At 35.4% G+C, this 13,660-nt stretch overlaps 1 protein-coding gene across 4 annotated transcripts in view; it reads right to left on the minus strand.

Moving 5' to 3' along the window:
• Positions 1-13,660, minus strand: part of LOC105341084 (E3 ubiquitin-protein ligase MIB1) — a 37,032-nt gene that overhangs the window by 13,999 nt on the left and 9,373 nt on the right. The window lies entirely within an intron of this gene.

Raw genomic sequence — 13,660 nt, forward strand, 5'->3', positions numbered from 1 at the left:
AAACTTCCCCTGTTAATCTGAATCATATCTTGCATATGCCCTTTGCAGCATCCATAAATAAGTTACATAATGAATATAAACAGTCTCTATTTTTAAAGATGTAATTCTGTATTGGTAAGTATCGACCTTGTAATTTTCTTTAAAAAAAGATATCTTCATAACCTAATTAATTATAGTATTTTAATTATGATTATGATTTTACAAATCCACATATACTGAAGAACTTAGCAGACTATAATATATTTAATTTATTTCAAACAATAATGTTAGATATCATTGCATTTAACATCATAAGATCTGGTCGTGAATTAGAAACTTCTTGCATGGCTATATTTAGGTACTGTAATGATGTAGCTTTGCATTAATTCATTTCAAAATTTTAATTTAGAGGACATTCTCTTTTCAGATTTCTTTCTTGATTACTGAAAATATTCCAGTCATTTAAAATTGAAACAGGTAAAGTACAAAAGAAGTATACTTTGATTCTAAAAAAAAAATCTTATATTAATGCTGTATTTTCACAAAGGAAAGGTGCTTTCAAAAATATTTTTACTCATAATACATTCACACACTCAGCTTTCATCTTAATTGCAACATCAAAAGATATTCTTGTGAATTCAAACCCCTATAATGTGACAAGATTACCCCCCATCAAATCACACACCCAGGAAGCTAAAGAATTCCCCCAGTGTTTATTCAGTGACACACTTTCTCACTGCTAGTGTTTGTATAATGCCAATCTCTGTCAGCAGGTGCCCCCCTCCCCCTACCCCCAGTCCACAGGAAGTCCTGTCCCCTACTGTGTATACACAAAGCCACCCACCCCCAAGTGATGTCTATGACCTTTGTGTACTCATTACTTATCAAAACACATGTTGGACACACACTCTTTACACCACATGTACAGATTAATGAGATGAGGAAGAAATTGCACCTATGGGGCATGGGATGTTCTTAGCAGGACAGTGTTCTCTCTCTCTCTCTCTCTCTCTCTCTCTCTCTCTCTCTCTCTCTCTCTCTCTCTCTCTCTCTCTCTCTCCACCCCACACCCTAAAGAAGTATATATCAAATGGGTTTCAACCCTCTCTCTCTCGCTCATCTCTCTCTCTCTCTCTCTTTTCCTCAAAACGAAAGGAACACAAAACACCTGATGGGTGAAATATACATCAAGATTCCTCTTTGCACCTTAGGAGAGTAAAAATAACACAAGTGTAGATAGATGAATCTAGAGCCTGCATGCTCCGATATTAACCTCTGATGGAAACAACACCTCTGAGCAAGCGACATTTGAACTCTTAATTCTGATAAGAAATGTTTCCAGGATAAATTCAAGGAGTATCATTCGCTCTTGCTTCTCATATATTTAATCAATTTAGAAAGTAAGAATATATATATATACATGTATATGGTACCCTTTCCACTTCAAAATTATAATTCAATAACTCCTTTTGATATATGAGTTCTAAAATCTAATTAAACAAACCATACTTGCAATCATCAATACATTAACTGATTGAAGGGTTTTAATGTTTTAATGCAAAGAAAGCTGGGGTAATGTGAATAATTTGTTTATTATCTTTTATTGGAAGAAATATATTTATCATATAAACTTTCAATGATTTGACTCTTCCTGAAAAAAAAATGATTCTACTATCAGCTTTTTACATCAATGCCCACACCTATCTATTTCAACATGTCTACAAAATGATTAAACTCTGAAATGATGAATTTTCATATTCACTAATGTAGAAAAAGTTCATTTTTTTTATTTCATTGCCAGCTCATCAAGATATGCCAGAACTCTAAGAAACTGCTGTATGTACAGAAGCACCCACACAGATTTCAGATTTCTTCAAGAAAACTGCTTCAAAGCAACGCTTATCATCTTGGATTTACCGCCTTTTTGCAATCCAGCTGAGAGGTTCATTAGAGATTTCAGGAAGCAAAACATTGCTGCCCCTCCCCATTTAAAAAAGTGGAAGAGCCTTTGTTGTAAAAACATGATACCTACATCCTGTCAGTGGGCCTACCCAAATCTTGTTTAAAAGGAGGCTCAGCATTTGGAGCGATCTGATTGGCCGAGAAGATACCAGTTGCATTATGTGGTAGCAGTCAAATTGCCAACAGATCTCATGTGCTATCCCAGAAGAACTTGAAGTAAGCGTTGGTTGGCATTAGTGCCAAGTTTTCTGGCGGTCACAAGGGTTAGACCAATTTCTCTGCCAAAATCTATATAGAGGCATTCGTTCGGCACTCCGATCCTTTTTTTGCCCTGACAGTCAGCCATTGACAAAACTGATGGACTTACAACCGACAAGGTTTCTGATGCTGAGGACTCACAAGAAACAACTATGATCTCGGTCCATACTTCTTTGCTATCCCATATGTACAGCCTGATCAGTTATGGAATGTAAAGAAGTATGTATCCTTGCTCATGGACAAACGCCGAAGCAGCTTCAACTTTTTTACCGTCCACTAGTGGATATTTAACATTGTCTGTTTTCATTTGACAGGATACCTCATTTTCTCTTGCAGATCTTTTTTATTTGTTTGTTTGGTTTTTCCTGTCTTTTTGGACTTATTTATTACAAAAAAGTTTGTTTCGATCTCACTTCTGTTCTCTTATCTTTTTTCATCAGGTAAGTAAAAAGTCTGTGTGTGTGCTCTTAAATGTAAATTTAAGACTTCATTAAGTTGCTTTAAAAGTTGTTTCAAAAGTTTTTCTAAATGCAATATTTGTGCCTAAAACGCATTAACTTTGGTAGAACTTGTCTCACTTTTCATCTATCTTAGGATTGCAGGAAGCCATTTTCTTTGTGAGTTAGTGGGGCACGTTTCCTGAGATGATGTAAAACATATGTTTCATGCTTGTTACATCTCTTCAGTAGTATCAGTACTTGTGTGTAGCGTCCCGATAGCATGTGTGAGGGGGTTCTCTGTGGAATGATAAAGATGGTTGCTGCTAGATCACCAGTCTACAGTAGAACAAAACTTTCCAGCCTACAGTTTTGTGAGCTTTTGGTATTGCAAAAAAATGCATCAAATTCTGCTTCATTAAAGAGTTCAAAATCTGTTTTTAACAATCTGTATGCTCAGTTGAGTAATAAATATAGTTCGTTTTGCAAGCATTTGAATTAATCTAAAGTATGAAGTGTGTTTTGTGAGATTTTTTGTTCTTGTACAGTTGGATTTGGAGATTTGAGTAAGAATTTAACAGCAGGGGGCCTCCATCAAAACGTGAGCTTCAAGTGCATCCAATGTGATCATGTTCCCTATCTAAAGATAGCAGCTATATGGCTTCTGAATTGGATCTCTCATGCCTCTGGAATGTCTGCTACTGCCTGTCAGCAGGGTGGCAGGCAATTATGCAAAATCCACTTCTAAAAATTCAAAATGGCCGACATGAGCTCTTCTATCCTAGAGCTCCTCCAGACTGCGGGGCAAAACCTGTGACTTTGAGAAGTGACTTTGAAATTCTTATTCTGGTGCATCCAATCATTAAACTGATCCTTATTATTTTTAATACCATTTTCGATTAAAATTTAAATAAAAAAAAATTTGATAAAAAAATGAAGATTGTTTTTGTAAACTTTCAAAAGACCCTTTCTATTTTGTTCAGCCTCATAATCTTTTAATCATCTCTTGTAGCATGATTTTCGATATCCTTTTAGTGTTTATTCCAAACAACAAATGTGTGTTTTGTAAGAGAGTGTGTGCGAGTCTGCTTGTTTGAGATAATTATGGCATTGGCTTTGAAATATAAAACACATGCCAATTTTTGACATTCTCTTGAAAGCTCTTCCATGTTCCTTCTCACAACTCTTACACCACAGGCTCATTACAGAAACCGTTTCTCTGCACAAATGGCAGAGATCTTTAATTCGACATGATTACTTGGCATACAAGATGTACACCCTTAAAAAAAACCCACACATGCCCTACATACCATAAACCTTACTCCAGACTTCACAAAATGTTATAGTCTATCATAACCATATTGAAATAGAAATTTCTAGTAAGTTATATATCTGCATCACAAGCCTTGGAAGATCACTCTGCCTTACCATCAATGTTCCATATAAACCACAACGAATTAAGCAACATACATTAGTGATGAGGAAATATTTCCAGTGAGGAAACACTTAATTCTAGATATTGTATTTCAAAGACTGGCCATCCCGGGGTATCTGATTACAGAAAATGAATATCATCTGGTCCCATATGGGCAACATTGTACAAAATAGAAATGTACAGGATTGCCCCCCCCCCCCCCCCCCCCCCCAATTCCATTTACCGGTACATTATTTTTCAATTGATTGTGATGCACAGGACCAAATATTTCAGAAGAGAACAACACAATCTAGAACACCAGCATTGTATACCCACTGAATTATTATATTTATTTCACCTTCATCAACATTTTCATACATATGTGTATCAAAATATGTCCATCAAAATATGTTCATCTTAATTATGCAACCATTTTGCATTCCCTGGTAAATCAAGGGATAAAATCACTATGTCCTCCTAGATTCATAAATTCTCATGTACTATGATATTTACATCCTGATTCAAAACTTTTCATTTAATCTTTGAATTACTGGTTAAAGAAAAGCCCATTTAATCTTTGAATTACTGGTTAAAGAAAAAACCCCTCCCCCCCCCCCCCCACTTAAATTTTTTTTTCAAGGTCAGACGAGTCTAAGTAAAGAGATAGAGAGCTAGATTATTACAAATACCTTATTCTTATTTCATGCCCCCTACCAGCCGACTAAGAAAACAATCTAGGGATGAAAGATCAAAGATTTCAGTTCTATTCTTATCCACAACAACCACTGAGAGAAGTTTAAAACTGCATGATAATATCCTGGAAAGGGCTTGTCAGCCACAGTCGTTAGTGTAAATACAGACTACCCCATCCTATTAGCGAATTGCGTAAAAAAGTAGGGAAAACTGAGGTTTTAATTATGCGGCATACAAGTTTTTTGTTGTTATTTCTAACTTGCAAACACATAACATGTTTATTCCTTTTCCCAATTTTCTTTTCCGTCTTCTTTTCTTTTTTTTCGGCAGTTAACCTGATCTGTTTTTAAAATAAATAGCATTAACATTTTATAAAAATCTTAGCTGGTGTGCGGTACAGAAATATCTATAAACAAGCTATCATTGATAGATATAAACTACCTGCAGTAAACTTTACTTACAAACAGAAGCGCTTTCTCAACCACCTGACAATTATATAACAAAAATATAGTGTAGAAAGCTTTTTTAGAGTTGTCTTTCCTTGGTTACAGAGGAGAAGATTATGTAACAGAAAAAAAAAATTATGACAAAGTTCAAGAGTACCACACTACAAAGAGGAAATTATGAAGTATATCTGATATAAACTCCATATTACACTCTGAAAAGCACCATAAATACATGGACTTGAAAGTCAATGCAAGGTCTATATAATTAACATTATTATACCTTCTGCTAATAATTTTTCTAGTTTTCTAGTGCTTTTCTAGTGCTGATCATCATACGCTAAATTAGGTTTTTAATTTCTGGTAATGTGATGTCTTTCGATTTTTTAAACAATAAACTGCAACAAAATTGCCTGAAAAGAGCCCGCCTTTTTTTATGTATCTGACTAACAGTGCACAAGAACTGCCATGATCAACCAGGAAATCCATGCTAGGTATTTCTGTGTACTGACAATACGTAACACTGATGCATGACTGTCTGATCGTTCACCCACGACATTAGGGGTCATTAGAGTACGCAGAAAAAAAGCACATGTAATGCTTTGAAGTACCAAGAAAAACCATTCCTCTTTGGACGCAAGTCAGAAAAATGACAACATTTTTTGCTGTGATTTCTTGATTTTCTCTGTCGTTTACTGCAGTTCATGATGACATAATGGTGTTTCCATACGACAAAAAACAACAAAGCATGATATCATACTGTCTTTGTACTGTATCAGCCTCTTCACATAGTTTAATAATCACCCTCAACATTTGCAAAGATACCAATGTTTATTTATAATTACTAGGTTCCTCTCATATTCCCTCAAGATTCCTTATTATCACTGGTAAGCGTTAATAATAAAGCATTCGTGTGAATCTGACTGATAATTAATACACCTATCTATCTCCATTGGCAAAAGCATGCTCTTTTTTTCCCAGTTCTCAATCATGAACTGTGATCTTGAAATCATTAGAAGAGCATTAATACATGTATCAAATTGAAAGAGCATGATTATAACCTGTGGTGACTTGGCTAATGCTGATCCAGAGACAATGTAGCATTTTGTCCATAAAATTCTATAGTGTTTGGTTAAGATGAAATAGTAGACAGAAATTACTGTGTGTTCTGTAACTTTTAAATGTACTTGTACTACCATAAGGTAAAACAGAAAAAAAGGGAAGAAAATAAAGCAGGTAGTGACTATACACCAGTACACATATTCAAAACCAAGCATTGAAACACCAAGTAGAATATCTAGGGGTTAAATTAATTAATAAATTGAATACAGTAGATTCCTTAATTTTAGTTATTAATGAATTAATATACCCATAAAATCGTGAGAAGCAGATCTCACACATTTTAAAATTTCGCTTTTATTTTTCTGAGAGATGTCAATTAAATGAATCTATGATAAATATTTGGCGTTTGCAATTTTATATTCTTGCAATTTGCACTCACATAAAATAAGGAATCTACAGTACATAAAAGGTAACTTTTTCAGAATTAAGGAAAAAATTCATTTAACCATCTGCAATACATAATTCCCAGTACCCGAAGTGTAAAATTCACACTCTGAATTTAAAATATATAAATTTAAAATGGTTAAAAAACCATCTTCTGCTATATTCAGTCTACTGCAAATACATATTAGAATGTTTTAATATTTATGGCTTTTTAATTAAGAAAAAAATTATTGGAACACTGCATTAGTATGAAAATCTTCAAAAATATGGCACAGAAACGTCAACTACCAAAAATGTGGAAATAATTCCGCCTCCAAAATCTTGATAATTATTACATGTATTAGTAGTAAAATCACTGCTGATCAAAACCATTTTAATAGACATGCATGCTCATCCCACGACCCCACTGAGATTCTGCACAACGCCAAATTTGACTGCAACATTCCTTGAAACGTGACTTTGATGTCAATACCTGGAACGCAAAAAACCCTAAAAATCTTTTCAAATTTCAAACTGAATTTTTCATCGAGTTTGAATTTTCTGATATTTTCAATCAATCATCTAAATTCACGGATGCCTAGATAGATACATGTAATTACTCCATCAAATAGCAGAGATAAAAGACCAAAACCTTAATACACCACGGCTAACAAGATGTATACATCCACAACATTAATCTCTATTTTTATAAAAAAAGGATTTTCACCCAAAGTAAATCCCCAATAGTCTTTTATTCTGAGCCTTGCAAACCTGAAGAACAATTACCAGAGCTAAATGGATTAGCTGTGGTTTTTGAGGAACATATGGTTTACTTTATCATGGGCTTCAGGAATGTCAGGCGCTACCGCAGAACCATATGTACTGGAGGGATTAACATAAAACATTCTATGGGGCCAAAATTGGGGGGGGGGGGAGAAGAGGACAACAGAAGAGGGGGGGGGGGGGGAGGGTAAAAAGATGCTAAAGAAGGCATCATATCATCTCTATCCAATATAATGTTTCAATTTGGAACCTGCTATCAATTGTTTAAAATCAATATCTAAAGCTGTTGTTTACATAGAAAAGCAAGAAGACTTTTACGCATTTCTCCATTTATTTTTTTCAAATTTAGATCCCCAATCTCTTCTCCTGGTTTACAGTAGCAATGTCTGCCAGGTTTGATTTATCTTGTCTTGGAGTGGTGGGGCCTCCTGAGGGGAGAAATTCAGACAGTGATCAGGAAGCTCCCCGCTAATATCTGCATCCATCTTAATACAGAAAAGATTTCAGATAGATAAGATGGAGAGATGCTCCCCATCCATGCACACTAATTTGGGGGAACATGGAGCACACAGACAGAGCACAGATGCTTCGCCCCCTATGAGGTCCCTATCTGTGGTTAGGGGGAGACACGTGGAGTAAGTGTAATAGATAATTTGTGTATACTGTTGATGTTCCATCTGCCAATGGCTGCGCATGACCAAATATGCTGACAGTTTTTCCCATGGCCCAGCCAGCCTTATAAGTTATCCATGCTAGCAGAAAGATCAAGCAGCCCTCGAGAGAAACTCAAAACTACCCCCCTTCGCTTCCAAGAGCAAAAATTTCCAATCAGATTAAACAATTAATCTATTAACATTAAAAAAAAAAAATATGTGGTTGGTATGAATATTTATAAACCAAGAATAAATCTTCAGAAACATGGGAGGTTACTAGTACATGAGAAACCTTATCCCCTCACATTGTAAGTGCGTATATATGCCAGCGTGTTCATCGTTTTATAAAGCCCTGACGAAAGACAATGGAGGAAAGAGGGACCCCTAAGACAGTACATGTGCAAGGTATATTGACATTAATACAAATACTACCCTCCTCCCACCTCTGCCTGGTAAAAGTATCAGGGTTACACCGACTGTAACCCCTGACCTTTCGGCAGGTAATGGAGAAAAAGAGGCACTCGCATTGTGAAGGGGGGTAGAGCCTAGGATATCTCACATTCCGCTCTGATCAACAATGAAACTAAGCACAGAGAGTGTACATCTTTAGGCATATACAAACTGTGAGAGCATTCAACACCGGGGCCGATGTTATAAATTCCCCTCTCTCACATACACCATAGGCACATGGCAGGCTTTGCCAAATATATCTCCCTGGTACCTGGATGCAGGTACGACAATCACATGGCTTATGGTGCTCTCGGTGCTCGGTCCACAGTCGTTGGCCATCAGTCGCTGCCTCCTCGGGATTAAATCACCAGCTATAAGGGGACCCGTATTATCTTCAGCTTATCATTTTGTCTCTGTACTTTCCATAATATACTCTATGTATCTATGTTTGATATATATTGATGAAGGATGTTATTCAGTAATTGCTGAAACAAAATGTAAGTCCATTTGTTTGGTTTTTCTTTTTAAAGTTTGCTGTGTGCATTGATTTTGATTTTCAGGTATACTTTCCTCTGGTTCTTATTTTTTCAAAATTCAAAATAAATGATACAACATTTTGCCTCCATATTTGCATGTAAAAATTACTTGATAATTTACCATTAGAAATGGGAAATAAAAAAGATCTTTATAGAAATCAGAAAAGGTAATTTTGCATGCACTTTGACTGTTGTATAAATGATTTACAAGCCCGAAAATTTTTTTTTTTTACCGTGATAAATTGCTGCATCTTACGACTGGTTGAAGGGCACCATTTGAATGTTTGTTCCTGATTGCTGTGTTCTCTCCCTTTGTTTTAGTAATAATACCCCAAAAAAACTCCATCACCAATTTTTTATACATATTTATTTATCCATTTTTTGTTGTTTTTACCTATACATTTCCTACCCCCTGAACCAGCTACTGCAATATACGAGCAGCTGAGATGTTAGTTGCTATTCTGTAGTTGGTTGAGATTGGGCCAAATACGTTCAGCCAGTTAAATTTGGTCCCCTTCAACCAGCTGTAGTTAGCACTGTTAACGACCGCAAGCCATGCCCTGTGTATTTTTTTTTTTGTGTGGGTTTTATTTTTACTTTCAGTTTTAAAATAGCTGTAATGTGAGTTTTGCTTTCAGCAGCTGACTGTGCATAAATCTATATTAACTGGGGAAGTTTTCAAGCAAAATTCCATTTATAGTAGAAGAGGGGGTGTTTTGCTGATGTTGTGATGCTGTCTGTATGAACTGAATTGCATGAACTGTAATGGTGATTTTTTTTTTTCAAGCTAGTGCATTGATGAAATTAGCTTGTTAACTGGTTTAAATATTTAGTGAAAAGTGACACACTTGCTAAGTATTTTATGGGAAACCATAAAAAGTTCATTACTTACTCAATATGATACATATATAAATTATAAACAAATTCCACTGACTACTGTTTTTATAATAAGTATTGACAGAATCAAAAGTGTGCATTGTAGCTTGCATTCAATCAAACACAACTGTTTCATGTCCTCATAACCTCCGATACTTATACATACTGAAATTCTCTATACTACTGAAACACAGATTTGTTGTTAGGAAAATCTAAGGCATAAAAAGAAAAGGTTAAGACTGCAGAACAACATTATAGTAATTTAAAGCACTTATACAATGATACAGTTTCTTTCAAAATCATGATTTTTTTCTCTCGAAGAGGTAACAGAATAAAGGACTGAGATTTTTAAAAGAAACAACAGAGTAGAAGACTGAAAACCATGGAGAAATATTTGTACTAAGATACCCGATGTAAGTTATGTGCAACAGCTGATATGTGTGGTAAAGTAGCACATGTAAGAGTATTTGTAGCATGTACCAGTTATTGTAGGGAGGATAAAGCATTGGTTCTCTAAAACTCTGTGAGCCAATGCATGGATCTAATAAACACTTCATGCCAAAACCTCATAATCTCTAGTAACCTAGTTATGATATTTACCATTTGCCTTTACACAAGAGTTCACCAGGAGATACTTAATGAACATTTGATCTTTGTATATTTCAGATCTTTCCTCCAGTCCATGATCAGAAGAATCTCAAGAACAACAACCTCATGCTAATTAACCTACACTAACAAACCATCAAAATTCTCTTTCTAAAGTTTACAACTTTTTAACATTTCCTTACTGAAATCATATCAATATGTAACACATCCCCTCCCCTCCATGTCTTCTTAAAGTGTGTGAAAATTCTTATTCTATAGTTTACAACTTTTTAAAATTTCCTTACTGAAATCATATCAATATGTAACACCCCCCCCTCCAAGTCTTCTTGAAGTGTGTGAACAATACTGTTGTGTAAATAACATTACAACATCAATTAACATCAATTAACTAATTTCTAGTGCCCGCATCTCTAGTATTACATCATCACTGCATGAAATTGCATTTATAACAAATCCTATCTTTATTTTTAGCCATCTTTCCCTTCTTTATTGCCTTCTTATTTTCTTTCTCCTGTCAGGCTTTATTTCTGTTTCTATCTTTTACATGTAGTCACCCTTTCTCCATGTATAAATGGCACTCTTCCTCCTCCTTTCTCTTTGTCTGTCAACTAGTAATTGATTTTTGCACCTGATGTCTTCCAAGATATCTCTCTCTCTCTCTCTCTCTCTCTCTCTCTCTCTCTCTCTCTCTCAAAATTAACATTAATCTTCTCCAGGGGGACCCCCTAGCTTGAGACAAGGTATAATGTCTTGCACCTGGTAATGACATGCCGATGTCTTGTGTAACACATCTTGCCATACTGTCCTACCCTGTCAGCATCTGGGCAGAGACAGCTGGGGAATGCTGCAGTGTAACCCTGGTGCTATGGTCAGGTCAACAGCAAAATAAACAGGGTTAGAATGTGCATGGTCCTGATGAGGCCAAAGGGAAAACAAATCACTGCTTACCGGGACAGATCAAACTAATTCATTTTTGAGACCCTCAAGATTTTATTTGAAAGAAATTGTGATAAACCTAAAGAAAGTAGTAGCTTGGTTTTGAAAAGTATAATGTAACCCCATTAACATGCAAGTTCTCAGCATTGTTTCTAATAAGATATCAGTAAAAGACATTTTGTTTCTTAGAATTCCTTTTCATGATATATCACTAGGGAAAAAAAAATCAAACATGAAATGTCACTCTTTTGGCCAACAAGAATACTCCCCCATCCTCTTTGTCTCCCAACTTATAAACAAAGCCAGGAATCTCCACACCAAAATTCTTTGCAAAAGACTCCCTTGCAACAGGGGAGAAAGTGTGTTTTACTGAATTCCTGAGAGTTTTCTATGGTTACATCAATTGTAGGATGCTGCTAGAAACAGACATCTTCAATCAATCAGGAAGAGATTGGGTTTAGGGAACAATGAGAGAGAGAGAGAGAGAGAGAGAGAGAGAGAGAGAGAGAGAGAGAGAGAGAGAGAGAGAGAGAGAGATTGCCTTCCCATGGACAGAATTTTGATAAAACTATTGAATAACTTAGAACAGCATGATATTAAACAAACATGTTGATGACCAAAATATATGGCATCTGGGGAAAACAGTTCCAAGAAGATAAAATTAAATTGGAATTTACCAGACAATCATATTCTCTTGATGCTTTTAGGAGATAATGGTTTTTTAAGCAATGAAATGAACTGTATTCAGAGAGCTTGTCAACACCTGTATACTAACTCTTCATGTCATTTTGTTACATAACAGAGGAAGAGCTTCTGTATCGGCCTCCTTTGAGATAAACCAGCTAGCACTGAGCAGAGATACACAACAATCTACATTTTTGTGCTTTGTATACCCCTTTCTCAAAAAAATTGTGCACAAAAAATGTACAGTTTTCCTTTTTTGCCTCCAGCTTGCCCCAAATCTTCCTATTCCTGCTATCACCATTTACAAATTAATTTACTTCAAAGATCCTTGTGTGATACAAAATATCCTATATCCAAAACTCTACTGTTTTAGGGGTCAACGTTAGTATGACACATACACAACATCTCCCTTACATTCACAGATGTTCCTTACTTATACATAGAAATTACCATACATGGCTCTCAAAACTCCTGTAAACCCCCTCTCCCTTCTTTTCATCTCTTACTCAATACACATTGCGACAAGATGGTGCAGTTGTGGAAAAAATAAGAAACCAGAGATTTTAACACCCCATTTGATCCACCTATAAGGATCATAAAAGCAACACGATCCCAACACATCTGGGGAGAATAAAAAAGGAGATGCATCCTCCCACCACATGGAAATGCTATGGCTGTGTTTATGTATAGAGGCTCCAACAGATAATGCCTGCCGTGTTATTAGTGTGCCAGCACAGTGACCCCCTGTATGAGGACACCCATGGGGGGAATCTTTATCCCTCAAGACTGACATGGAAAGATTTATGAGAGCAACTAGGTGTAACTGTCTAAGCTTTAAAAGAAAGACAGAGCCCTAGTTTCTTTCATGAAAATACATACCGTTATATATTTAGAGTTGCAAAGTCAGCTGGCTTTAAATGTCTGTTGTTTGAAGAGACATGCACCCATACATTCAGCATGCAACATTTTGTTAAAGGTTTTACAATGATTTTTCATAAATTTATGATTACCAGGTAATTGGGTTGATTAAATCTTAATATCAGAAATGATCATCACATAATAGTTTTCAATAAGCCTTGTTTTGATTTTAACTTTTTTCCATGCAATACAAGAAAAATACCTTCCTCATTTTTTAAAAAATAAACTTTTTTCAGACAAGATTAGAAATGCAACAAAATTGAACGACCAAAGTCAAAATGTTAATAATTGTAAAGGGAGATAAGTCTCTGATCTTTTCAAGTTTGCTTTGATGAATTCACATCACAACACAGAACACTGGAAGCAATTATAAATCCTATTCAAGGATAATTCTAAAATCTCTCAGGATTTTTCTAATAATTACCTAAACTAACATTAAAAACATCTGATTAACAAGAACAATAAGATTTTGTAGTTCATGGGAAAAGAAAGACAACTCTGACATGTATATTAAAATATCAACAAATTGATGCTGTACCAATGGAAT

Source organism: Magallana gigas, chromosome 7 (assembly GCF_963853765.1).
Source record: "Magallana gigas chromosome 7, xbMagGiga1.1, whole genome shotgun sequence".
Lineage (NCBI taxonomy): Eukaryota > Metazoa > Mollusca > Bivalvia > Ostreida > Ostreidae > Magallana > Magallana gigas.